The 12,825-nt window shown below is 45.1% G+C and overlaps 1 long non-coding RNA gene across 1 annotated transcript in view; it reads left to right on the top strand.

Annotated features, from left to right (window-relative positions):
* LOC131277234 (uncharacterized) overlaps positions 1-6,652 on the top strand; it is a 100,925-nt gene extending 94,273 nt beyond the window's left edge. Inside the window, exon 3 of the long non-coding RNA XR_009184423.2 lies at positions 5,681-6,652. This is a non-coding gene — a long non-coding RNA (uncharacterized lncRNA). The remainder of the gene's footprint in view (positions 1-5,680) is intronic.
* Positions 6,653-12,825: the final 6,173 nt, after the last annotated feature.

Here is a 12,825-nt window from a genome sequence, read left to right on the forward strand (position 1 = left end):
CAGATGTCTTTGTTTGTTAAGCCTACCATTTGGGCCCTTCAAAGACACTTCTTATTGACTGTTTTTTCTCCTGTGTACGGGTTACAATTTCCCATTTCTTTGCATGTCTTGTAATTTTTTAATTGGAAATTTTAGAGAATATATTGTAGGACCTCTGGATACTGATTCCCTGGGGGGTTGCTTATGTTGCTATTGTTTTCTTGGTCATTTGTTTATTTGTTCATTGACTTGGCTGTATTAATTCTGCAGTCTATTGTCTCCACAGTGTGTAACCTCTGATGTCCCTACATGGTTTTTTTTTCCCTTCTTTTAGTCTGGCTACCTGGGGCTTATACCTGGGTCAGCATAAGCCACTTATTTAACAAAGGTTGTGCTTGAGTTCCATAAGCCAGCTGTATTATGTCTTTTACTATTGGATGCATTTGTGGCTTGGAGGCTGCTGGTACAGTTCATGGAATTTACATTTTTTGCCCCACGTTCAGATAGGGATTAGTAGTTTTAGGTTCTCTCTACAATCTCTCCTGAGAGAGCACAGCCTTGGACATGCACAGTCTTCCAGACTGCTACAGATGCCTGTGATATTATTTTAGACCTTTTTTCCCTGAGTCAGAATAGCTTATTATTCAGTCAGTGTTTGGTCAAAGGGGTGTTTAAACCCTTTGTGGCAGTGAAATTTCTGCCCTGTGTTGAGGAATCTGTCTGAAGCTTGGTCGAATGCTTTCAAGTCTACCCCATGGTAAGCCACTTTGATTGCTCCTCAGTGGGTGCAGCCTGGTGCATGGACACAACCTTCCCAACTCAACAGATTTGACAATGATCTCAGGAGGGCTTTTCGTACCTGTCTCTTTCTCTGATCCTGTCTATTAAACTTCAGGCTGCCATTTTGCTTATACCATGAAGTTACCAACCTTTTGTAATTGTTCTCCAACAAGAGCTCCATTGTTTTTTTTGTTTTGTTTGTTTACCCCCCCCCCCTTTGAGGCTTTTTGCATGCTGTCTGCTCTCTGTATCCATTCCCTGTATGTCCTTCTGTGCCTGTATTTATTTTTTATTTATAACCTCCCCTCTTGTGGCTTGTTTGCTGTCTGCTCTCTGTGTTCATTCGCTGTGCACTCTTCTGCATTGTTGCTTGTCTCCCTTTTTTGTTGCATCACCTTGCTAAGTCGGCTCTCTGCAGCGCTTGCGGGCCGGGTGGCATTCCGTGGTGCTTGCAGGCCAGCAGCTCTCTGCAGCATACTGGCGCGCCTGCCTTCAGAAGGAGGCCCTGGGATGCAAACCCAGGGCCTCCCATATGGTAGACAGGAGCCCAACTGATTGAGCCACAGCCGCTTCCCAGACTCCATTGTTTTGACAACATCCTTATGCATGGAATTCTCCACTCTCTGCTCCAAATAGTTAGTTCCCTTGTGTAGCGCTATGGAGATCTTCACCTTATGGCCTTTTCCTCCAGGGCAGAAACTCTGTGCCACTATACTGGAGCTGGGGGCAAGGACCTACTTTTCCTGGAGTGACATTCTACTCTATGAGGTTGCCATTGGGTAGTGGTGAGAACTTCTCACTTTCTTTGCATGCTCCTCCTGGTTTGGAACCTCTGCCCAATGAGTGAGCTGAGACAGTGATGATTTGAAATAGTATTCCTGGCCTGCCACACCTGTAGTAGAACTTCCATAATATAAATTGGGGCAGGGTAGAGGAAGATGCATCCAGTCCTTTCGGCAATGCTTGCTTGAAATAGCACTTTTGAACACAGAGCTGGGTAGGGTGATGAGAGACAACAGCAACCTGCCCCACCTGGGATAAAATCATCACCCTAGACTAGCAGATTGTGGGGGAGAAAATCCCAATCTTCTCAGTTGCACAGGCCCATGTTAGAGCTTCCATAACTGGGAGCTAGGAGGTGTAGGTAAGACTTCTTACTGTTCTTACTGAAATTTAGTAGTTTTTCTGTTATGAACATTTCTCTATTTGCTGCATACCCTTAGGACAATGTCCAAAGACTTTAAATGATTGTTTTGTATAATTTTCACCAGTTCATTTGTTTTGCTGGGGAGCTCTGGATAAGGTCCACTGAGCCCCTTACTCCATCATTCCAGAAGTCCTACCTCACCAACCCCTTTATTTTTCACAGAGGAGTAAGAATTGTGAATTGCCTATAGCTGGGAACAGAATCTGAATCCAATGTTGTTTCCACTATTCCAGGTACTTAAGTAAAATGGCTAGTGTTTTACATTTCTGATTGTGCCATAGCTACACAGATGAAATCCCGATAAAGGGTCAAAATTATGGATAGATTCTAAAATTCATGTTCACAATTGGTGCTGGGGTTTAGTGTATCCCCAGAGGACCTGAATCTCTGGACTGACCATGTGATAGCCAGGCCCTGAGCCTCAACAGACTTGCAACTCCTACTCTCTGGTTTATTGGACTTACCCCACTCAGCTAACATGGAGGTGAAGAAGGTCAACCACCACACCAGGGAGCCAAGAGTGCCTACAACTGCAAGCAGAATTGCATCCAGCATCCATGTGGAATCTAAGTCCCCTCTTGATATAGATGTGGAGTGGACACAACCATTCCAGGGTTCACAGGATGGAGGAATAGAGTATGGATTAGAGTAGACTTCCTGATGTTTTATTCATGAACTATTGTGATTAGTAATCGAAGAAAATGTGACATTGGTGTGGAGAGAGTGGCCATGGTGGCTGCTGGGGGTAGGGAGTGTGTGGAAGAGATGAAATGTGGGGGCGTTTTCGGGACTTGGAGTTGTCCTGGATGGTGCTGTGGGGACAGTTTCCGGACATTGTATGTCCTCCCATGGCCCACTGGGTGGACTGTGGAAGAGTGTGGGCTATGGTGTGGACCATTGACCATGAGGTGCAGCAGTGCTCAGAGATGTATTCACCAAGTGCAATGAATGTCTCATGATGATGGAGAAGGCTGTTGTTATGGGGGGAGGAGTGGGGGGAGGGGGGCAGGGGGTATATGGGACCTCATATATTTTTTAATGTAACATTAAAAAATAAAGAAAGAAAAAAATTGATTCTCTAAAGCAACATGTTGTGAAGTGTCTTTACTGTGTACTTGATCCTTTTTCTTTCATGTTTCATTGATCCTCCCTCTCCATACTTTAGCTTCAGTAGCACCACTTGCTTATACTGCAGAGGGTCCTTGGTCAGTGGTGAAATTTCTAGAACAATTATTCTAATGAGAAGGTTCACATAGCTTTGAGTCTTTCCAGTGAGTATCGGCTCATTAAGCATAAACTTAGAACTAGTAGAATGGTGTAGGAAAAACAACCCAGGTTTTTCCATCAGGCATGTTGTACAATCTTTCTGAAACTCACTTTCCACAATCAGCGGTAGCTCCATTTCATCCTTAGTATTATTGCTTTTAAATACTACTTACCATTCACTCACTGCTCCTTTTCCGCAGATAGTTATTTAGCTTCTTCCCCGATAGTATCTTATTTGGGTATTGTTTTCAATTGATACACATCCTTTGTACTTTACATATTATTAAATTCAATCCTTTACATAATTCTAAAAGAGGAGATCTCCCTTAGAAATAGACAGAGTGTGGATATTTGTTCATTTTCTCCTAGTTGGTGAATTTGAAGTTCCTACCTCCATCCAGCTTCCTGACTGTTTGCATCACTATCCCATTAATTTCAGTTATCATAGCATCTAGAAATATTGAAATAATTCACCAAATTTAGTATTCTGGAATTCAAAGAGCAATTATTTTATGTAAATATTTTTAAAGACTCATATCCTCCTATATATAAGCAATCCAATCCAGTAAATCTGTACAGTCTTAGTGTGTCATGATTGGACTGGATTACTTCCTCCCAATAAAAGAGATATGCAGAACTCTATACTGAAGGCAAGGTGAACTGGTTAATGTCCATCAGGGATCGACAATGTAGTAGTTAGTTTTTGGCTGACATTTCATTTCCCAATCGCAAAGTTTTTTCATGAAGCTGGTAGGAGCCTCAGAGTCTTCTGAGAAAAAAATACAAGATGTGTGTGTGTGTGTGTGTGTGTGCTTGCTTGCTTTGGGAGGAGGGATCTGGATGTGGTCTTGAGGGCTCAGTTTGAAGAGAGGCCATGGAAAGTCACCAAGGATCATAATAGTAATTAATAATTACAACATGCTTATAATATTGTAATATCTGGCCTTGTTCTAGTGCTTCATATATATTATTTTATTTAATTCTCACAACAACCTTACAAGGTGCTTATGATTATTATTCTCATTTTGCATATGAGGAAACTGAAGCACAGAGAGGTGAAGTGATTTGCCCAAGATCACACAGAGTTGGGATATAAACTAAAATGAAAGATCTGTTGGATCTTGCTACAAGATCTTCCAAATTGGTGCTACCAATTACTGTACTGCCTCTTGTATAATGATATGGACTAAGAAACATTCAAATTGCTTTTCATTACTCCTAAAACTGCATTCTTCACACAAGCAGTCTAAGCAAAGCCTCTCCAGTGAGCAAAGAGCAAGGTGAATAGTGGCCGTCTGCTTCAACTGGGATGTCTTCCAATCATTCCTGGGAGGGTTCTGCTCTCCATCCCAGTAGGAGAATACATGTGTCTGTCTCCAGGGCCTCACAAAACACCCCCAGAGAGCAGTGCAGATGCCACTGTGAGGGAGGCTGCTGGAGCAGTTTGTACAGGGCGATTAAGAGTTCTCTGGGGAGCTTCTACATGGCTTTTCCGGGCTGGAGGGAAAATATGCCTCTGAAAATCCATCCTAAATTCCCAAATCAGTAATTGTACTAAAACCATTGTAAGGAGGGGTATATTCTACACGTATTTTCACCTTCATAGAAGCCCACTCATGGCGATACCTTTGTGAAAGGATATTGTATCTATGCCTTTAAGAGGAAAGGGGGGAAATGTAATAAGCTAGAGTTACACAGTTCTAAGATGTCATCCTCAATTTTTAATTCAAGCATAAGGCTTATCTAGCTTTTAATCTAATCGAATGAAGGCATTTGATACCTTGTCTATATTCAAATTGATTTCCTCTTAGAAAATAACAAGTGCAAATGACTACTCAACATAGATTGATTGATACTATCTCCCAGAGGCAACTAACATCCCAGCTGTTGAGAATCACAGAGATTTTGACCTATTGGCCTGAACTGGAATCCCAATAGGGGTACAAAAGAGCAAAGGAGCTGGCACAACTCCTGCCCTTCATGAGGAGATAGACCTCAGTCTTGCACTGATAAGTGTTGCCAGGACCAAAATCAACTCCATGCTGATAAGGGTTTTCTTTTCTTTTGCTTCCATCTCCCACCCTCTCTTCTCTTTGCCCACCTCTACTTCCTTCTTCTCCTCTCTTATCTTTCCTTTCTTCTCCTTTTCTCCATTGAACTTTTTATCCTCCTCTCAATTTCATCTTTTCTCTTGCTTTTTCATCTCAAGTTTTTCCTTACTGTCATGTCAGTTTAATTTGTATTTCCCTACTGGCTTATGATATTACACATCTTCTCATGGCTTATTTGCCATCCTATATTCACTTTGCCCAATTTTAGATTGGGTTGTTTGTTTACCTTTTGTTGAATTTGAGAGTTCTTTTTATATTCTCGGTAAAAATCTTTCAGCAAATATTCAATTTATAATTACTTTTTCTAATTCTTTGTTTTTTCTTTTCATTCTAACAGTGTCCTCTGAAGTGCAGAAGTTTTAAATTTTGATCAAGACTGATGTATCTATTTGTTATTTTATGGCTTGTGCTTTTTGGTGTAATATAGGGAAAAAAGCCCTTTACCTAACCCAAGGTCACAAAGATTTTATCCTATATGCCCTGGTAGAAGTTTTATAGTCTTAAGTTTCACAGTTAGGCCAATGATCTATTTTGAGTTAATTTCTGTTTGTGGTGCAAAGTCTGGATAAAGTTAATTATTTTTGGCATGCAGAAACCCAATTGTTTCAGCACCATTTGTTTTAAAGTCTATCCTTTCTCCACTGAATTGCCTTTGCACCTCGGTCAATTACCAGTTGCCTATATTGGCAAGGGTTTATTCCCTGGACTCCATTCTGTTCATTGATTTATTTGTTTGTCTTTATGCCAATACTACATTGTTTTGATTACTGTCATTTATATTAACACTTTAAAAGTGATACTGTTAGCCCTCCAACTTTGTTCTTTTTTTTCCCCAAAAATTATTTTAGCTATTCTAGGTCGTATTTTCATGTGAATTTCAAATCAGCTGGTAAAACTCTACAAAAAAACCTGCTGGGATTTTGATTGGGATTGGGATTGCATTGAATCCATAGATCAGTTTTGAGAAATTTGACATCTTAACAAAACCTAGAATTCCAATTCATGAATGTGGCATATCTTTCCATGTATTTAGGTATTCTTTAATTTCTCTCAGCAATGGTTTTTGGTTCCAGTGTCAGATTTATCTCTAAGTATTTTTATTTTACACCATTATAAATGATACTTTAAATGTTAAATTTTCTATTATTTATTCCTGGTATATAGAAAGTCTATTGCTTTGTGTATTAATATTGCATGCTGCTATCTTATTAATCTAACTTATCAGTTCCAGTACCTTTGGAAGATTCCATTACATTTTCCACATAAATGATCTCTCATCTGTAAATAAAGACAGTTTCTTGTTTTCTAATCTCTGTGTGCATATTGTGTCTTTTTCTTGCCTATTGCACTGAATAGCACTTCCAGTATAATTTTGAATAGAAGAGATGAGCATACATATACTTGTCTTGTTCCTGATGTTAATGGGGAAAGCTTTCAGTCTCTCACCATCAATTACTTTTTAAAATATGCTTTTAATTTTTTATAGGATACTTAGATTATATAAATGTTACATACAAAATATAGATTTCCATATGCCCCACTCCCTGCCCCTCCCAATTTTCCCACATTAACAACATCTTTCATTAGTGTGGTACATTTGTTAGAATTGATGAACACCTTTGAGCATTGCCACTAAGCATGGATTATAGTTTACATTGTAGTTTACACTCTCTCCCACAAAATTCTGTAGGATATGGTAAAATATATAACGGCCTATATCTGTCATTGCAATGTCATTCAGGACAATGCCCAAGTCCCAAAAATGCCCCCATATTACCCCTGTTTTTCCCTCTCCCTGCCCTCAGAAGCTCCAGTGGCCACTGCCTCCACATCAATGATATAAGTTCTTCCATTGCTAGAACCACAGTACGTCTATAGTAGAATAACAGTAAGTCTACTCTAGTCCTTCGTTCATTCTCCAGCCCTGAGGATTCTGGGATGGTGTTGCCCACTTCACCTCTAATTGAAAGGGAGCTTAGATCACATTGGACAGATGGAGGGGACTATCTTGCTTGCAGTTGCAGACTCTCTCTGTTCCTTGGGATGGTTGTTGTCCATTATCATCTCCTTGTTAGTTGTCCATTATCATCTCCTTGTTAGTTGTCCTGGGTGAGTCCAATGAAATGGAGAGTAGGTGTTGCAACACTGTTGAGATTTAGGGCCCAACTGGCACATGGAGAGCCCAAAGATTTAAGTCTCTTGGACATATACCACAACTGAGTCCAACTCTGTGACACTAGGGAGCATAAATTCCAAAGTAGGTCCCATTGGCAGGGAACCAAACTCCTGAGCTGTCTGCTCTGCCTATAGTGTCTGGATGTCTCCAGAGCCCTCAGGAGCCCTGCTATTTGAGACAATACTTACTTTTGTAGTCATTGAGATCCTGCTGAGATGTGCATAAGCGTAGCCTCTGGAATAACCTCCTGACTCACTTTGAAGTCTCTTAGCCATATAAACTCATTTGTCTTTACCCTTTCTCCCTTTTGGTCAAGATCTTTTTCCAGTTGCATTGCTACTTGGTGCTTGGTAGCAATCCCTTGGTGCTGGGAGGGTCATCCCCAGGAGTCACATCCCCAAGGGGAAGGTAATGCATTTATATGCTGAGTTTGGCTTAAAGAGAGGCCATATTTGAGCAACAAGGTGACTTTCAGGAGGTAACTCTCAGGCAACCTATAATACAAGGCTAAGTGCGACGGTTTGCTCGGTCGGTAGAGGTGGGGTCTGGCTGCGGACGAGGGGTCGGTCCAGCTCTGGACGAGGGGTCGGTCCCGCTTGGGACGAGGGGTCGGTCCCACTTGGGACGAGGGGTCGGTCCGGCAGCAGACGAGGGATCGGTCTCACAAGGGGTTGCGCGGTTCGGCTGACGGGGTCGCCCGGCGAAGCCGGCGACGAAGGGGTCGCCCGGAGAAGCAGGCGACGAAGGGGTCACCCAGAGAAGCAGGCGACGAACTGGGGACAAGGGAGGCCAGGCCCTTGTCGGGGGCTCTCAGGACTGGAGGGCGCACGGCAGAAGAACTACCGCGGAGACAAGGTAAACACGCAAGTCCACTTTACTGAGGGAGAGGCAACAGTTTTATAGGGGCTGGGGAAGGCTGATTGGTCAAAGCCACGCCCTGTTCTGATTGGTTGCCGGCGAAAGGTCAGTGGGCGGTACTGGACGGGGGTGGGGTGGTGGCCAGGGATTGGCTGTCGCTGTTGCTGGGGGAAGGGGCAGGGTTCAGGGATTGGTGGCTGCTGTTGCTGGGGTGGAGGGCAGACTTGAATCTCCCGCCCACGCCTGGCTGTTGCTGCTGTCCGGGGAAGGGAAAAGGGCGGGCTGGATTTTTCCGCCCACACCTGGCTGTTGCTGCTGTCGGGGGAGGGGAAAAGGGCGGGCTGGATTTTTCCGCCCACACCTGACTGTTGCTGCTGTCGGGGGAGGGGAAAAGGGCAGACTGGAATTTTCTGCCCTGCGCCTGCGCAGGGAGAAGGAAGAAGAAGGGTGCCACCCCACAAGGCATCGGGTGGCGCCATCTGGGAAGAGGGGTGGCCGCGGAAGCATGGCTGCCGAGAAGGGGAGACCCGAGGGCACTCTGCGCCCATGCCGAGCTTCCTTCAGGGGTGGCGGTGGGCCCGACCAACCACCCTATTATGGGGGCAGCGGAATTAGGCCTACCGCGGCTGCTCCCCTGCCAGGCCAGCAAACCACACTTCAGCCCGAGGGGTGACCGCATTTCCCCCTTCTTTTCAAATAAGGGCCAGGATGGCAGCAGCAACAAGTAGCCGAGGCCCAAGAGGCAGTAAGCAATGAGGGAAGCGGGCTGAAGAGGGAGGTGAGTATGACGGGGATACAAATGTACAATTTGGGGGGCGGTATCTTGCCATTGTAAGCAAGGGTGGCCAATGTCCAATTCTTGTTGATCTCGGCGGCTATAAGGTCTATCTGCTGTTAAAAGTCCCGAATGACAGCGCGTTACAGGTAGTTGATCTCTTCTTGGTGGCGAAGAGCGGTAGAGGCAGACTGTGTGATGGTCTGGAGGATCGCAGTGGTGAGGACAAGTCGGGTCAGGGCACCAGCGATGGTGGTGGCGGCAGCGTCGGGAGTGGTGGAGACGTAGGCGAGGACAATAAGAAGGCCAAAGTCTCCACGAGCGCGAGAGAGGCCGATGTTAATGGGGCAGGCCGACATGGGGCAGCCCAATCTGCAACGCAATGGGGGTTCAAGCAAAAAAAGGAGGGGGGCGGGGGACGAGAAAGGACGCTTTGGATGGCTGAGAAGAGGAGTGAGGTCGAGACAGGAGGAAGCTCTGCAGAAGTATGGGGAGGCAAGAGCAGAAGCGTTATTGGATGCTAGAAAGCAGGCCGCCGGCCGGGGAAAGCGGGTTGCGGGCCGTTTAGCAGGGCTGGAGCTGCTTGAGAGCGATGGCGGCATGGGGGGCCATGGTTACAATCTTCTGGGGTGGTAGCGGCTAGACAGATGGCGGAAAATATTATCAAGAAAGCAAAGGTTATGAGGAAGAAATAGAGTATTAAAGGCTGTGGGGGAAGTGAGAAGATCATTTAGAGGATAGGGTTGAGAATGGTATGTTTAAGACAGAAGCTTTGTGGTTTGTAGGAGACTGCTTTATAAACGAAGGAGAATGAGGGCAGTAAATATAGTAACGATAGATAGGAAGATGACAGTGAGGAGGAGTCTTTGTTTAAGGTTTCAATCGTCCGGCACAACAGTGGCTAGGCCGATAGCGAGGGGTGTTGCTAAGTAGACAATGGCTGCAAAGACAAAATCATCCTCTGTTTCCTTAAGAATAACTTTTCTTTAAATACTTAGTAGCATGCAATATTAGAAACCGTTTCCTAAAAGCAAGTTGGCAGGGGAGCTTGGTTGCTGTTAATCTTTCCTGTTATAAAATTACCTTTTATTATTATTATCATCAATTTAGTTTTATATATATATATTTAAGAATGACCTTTTGGAATTAGCCATTTAATACCTTAATGTAAACTATTGAAGATAAATTTTATCTTTACAGAACACATTCCCTTACGTAAAGTTATCACAATACCTTTTACACTTGCCGCATGCAAATTAAATTTCAAGAGTTTATGAAAAATTAGCCATCCTACTTTAGGACAAAATACGTCTTTTTGCAAAACTTATTACATTTCCGTTAGCATTTTTACAAACTTTTAACCTTTTTAATATTCATATAAGTTTTACATTCTTTATATTATCCTGTGAAGAAAAATAAATTATTCATTTTAATCTAGGCAAGAACAACTTTTTATGAAGACGTACAGTTAATTTTGTTAATTAAGACTTACAATTTTTTTTAAAATTGTAGATATCTTATTAACATTTAAACTTATGTATTAATATAATAAACTTAAGTATTAATATAAGTGCTTATTTAATTTTTGGCCATTTGAATAGAGCTCTTTTAAAGATTTCTAGTAATTTATATTTACCATCCGGAGGTATCACAATATATGTTGACATTGAACGAACAGACAGAGAAACACAGAACAATTACAACACATTAACAGAAATATATAATTTATTTACAGTTGACTCATAATTCTTACTTTCTTGGTATAGCTGCTTTTAAATCTTTTTTTATATAGCATATCATAGATTATACCCTTCAAGATTTCTTGTGGACTTCATGTTGCCTGTAATAAGCCAGGAGGGAATCTTTTACCTTCCTGCTCCACAGCAGAAGTGACCCTATCTATAAGGCGAGTATAGGTGTCCGGGTCCCAAAGCTGACACATGGTAAGCCATGGATTAAAGGGGAGAAGAAGGTCCCAATATACTTGGAGCTGTTTCAAAGAGATCTTACACCGGTGAGTGTCTAGGAGACCGGCGAGGGCCCGAACTTGTGGGGCTTGCTTAGCAGATAGGATGTTACCCATTGCTAATGGCCTTTTGGAGCCGATAAGAAAAGGGGCCCTTACCTTGAGAGCGCGGCGATGGGAGCCGAGGTGCACGGTGAGACGAGGGGTCGGAGCCGGTGGGGCTCCGACGGTGGTCGCGGGCCAAGAGAAGGCCCCGACGAGGGGAGGGCGGAACGACGAGCAGTGGAGCAAGGCAAAGGGGAGCAAGCACGGAGGGGAGGAGGCAGAGGTGAAGGCAGGGGTGGAGGTGCTCAGGCACGCGCTCCTGAGAGTTTTATTGGCGCCTCTTAATCATAGCGGGTCGGTATAAGCCCCCGACATGGAAGGAGAAAGCCATCCAGCGATTCTCCCAGACCGCCGTGGATCATATGAGGTCACCAAGGTTCAGGAGCAGCAATGCAGAGCGAAAAGATAGGGGTGAGAAGAGAGGAGAGCGTAGGGCTATGGTAGGGTTACTTCAGACGTGCAAGCACGTGCTCCCGAGAAATCCAAGGCTCCTCTTAATCATAGCGGGTCGGTATAAGCCCCCGACATGGAAGGAGAAAGCCATCCAGCGATTCTCCCAGACCACCGTGGATCGTATGAGGTAGCCAAGGCTCAGGTAGCAGCAATGTTGCACGAGAGAAGTCCCAAGGTGAGAAGAGAGGAAGGCGTAGGGCTGTGGTAGGATTACTTCAGACGTGCAAGCGCGCGCTCCAGAGAAATCCAAGGCTCCTCTTAATCATAGCGGGTCGGTATAAGCCCCTGACATGGAAGGAGAAAGCCATCCAGCGATTCTCCCAGACCGCCTTGGATCGTATGAGGTAGCCAAGGCTCAGGTAGCAGCAATGTTGCACGAGAGAAGTCCCAAGGTGAGAAGAGAGGAGGGGGTAGGGCTGTGGTAGGATTACTTCAGACGTGCAAGCGCACGCTCCCGAGAAATCCAAGGCTCCTCTTAATCATAGCGGGTCGGTATAAGCCCCCGACATGGAAGGAGAAAGCCATCCAGCAATTCTCCCAGACCGCCGTGGATCGTATGAGGTAGCCAAGGCTCAGGTAGCAGCAATGTTGCACGAGAGAAGTCCCAAGGTGAGAAGGGGGGGGGCCGCCAGGTTATGGAGTGAGGCTGTGGTGGAGTTGCCTTGCCCCACGTTGGGCGCCAGCTGCGACGGTTTGCTCGGTCGGTAGAGGTGGGGTCTGGCTGCGGACGAGGGGTCGGTCCAGCTCTGGACGAGGGGTCGGTCCCGCTTGGGACGAGGGGTCGGTCCCACTTGGGACGAGGGGTCGGTCCGGCAGCAGACGAGGGATCGGTCTCACAAGGGGTAGCGCGGTTCGGCTGATGGGGTCGCCCGGCGAAGCCGGCGACGAAGGGGTCGCCCAGAGAAGCAGGCGATGAAGGGGTCACCCGGAGAAGCAGGCGACGAAGGGGTCGCCCGGAGAAGCAGGCGACGAACTGGGGACAAGGGAGGCCAGGCCCTTGTCGGGGGCTCTCAGGACTGGAGGGCGCACGGCAGAAGAACTACCGCGGAGACAAGGTAAACACGCAAGTCCACTTTACTGAGGGAGAGGCAACAGTTTTATAGGGGCTGGGGAAGGCTGATTGGCCAAAGCCATGCCCTGTTCTGATTG

This window comes from Dasypus novemcinctus, chromosome X, assembly GCF_030445035.2.
Source record: "Dasypus novemcinctus isolate mDasNov1 chromosome X, mDasNov1.1.hap2, whole genome shotgun sequence".
Taxonomy (NCBI): domain Eukaryota; kingdom Metazoa; phylum Chordata; class Mammalia; order Cingulata; family Dasypodidae; genus Dasypus; species Dasypus novemcinctus.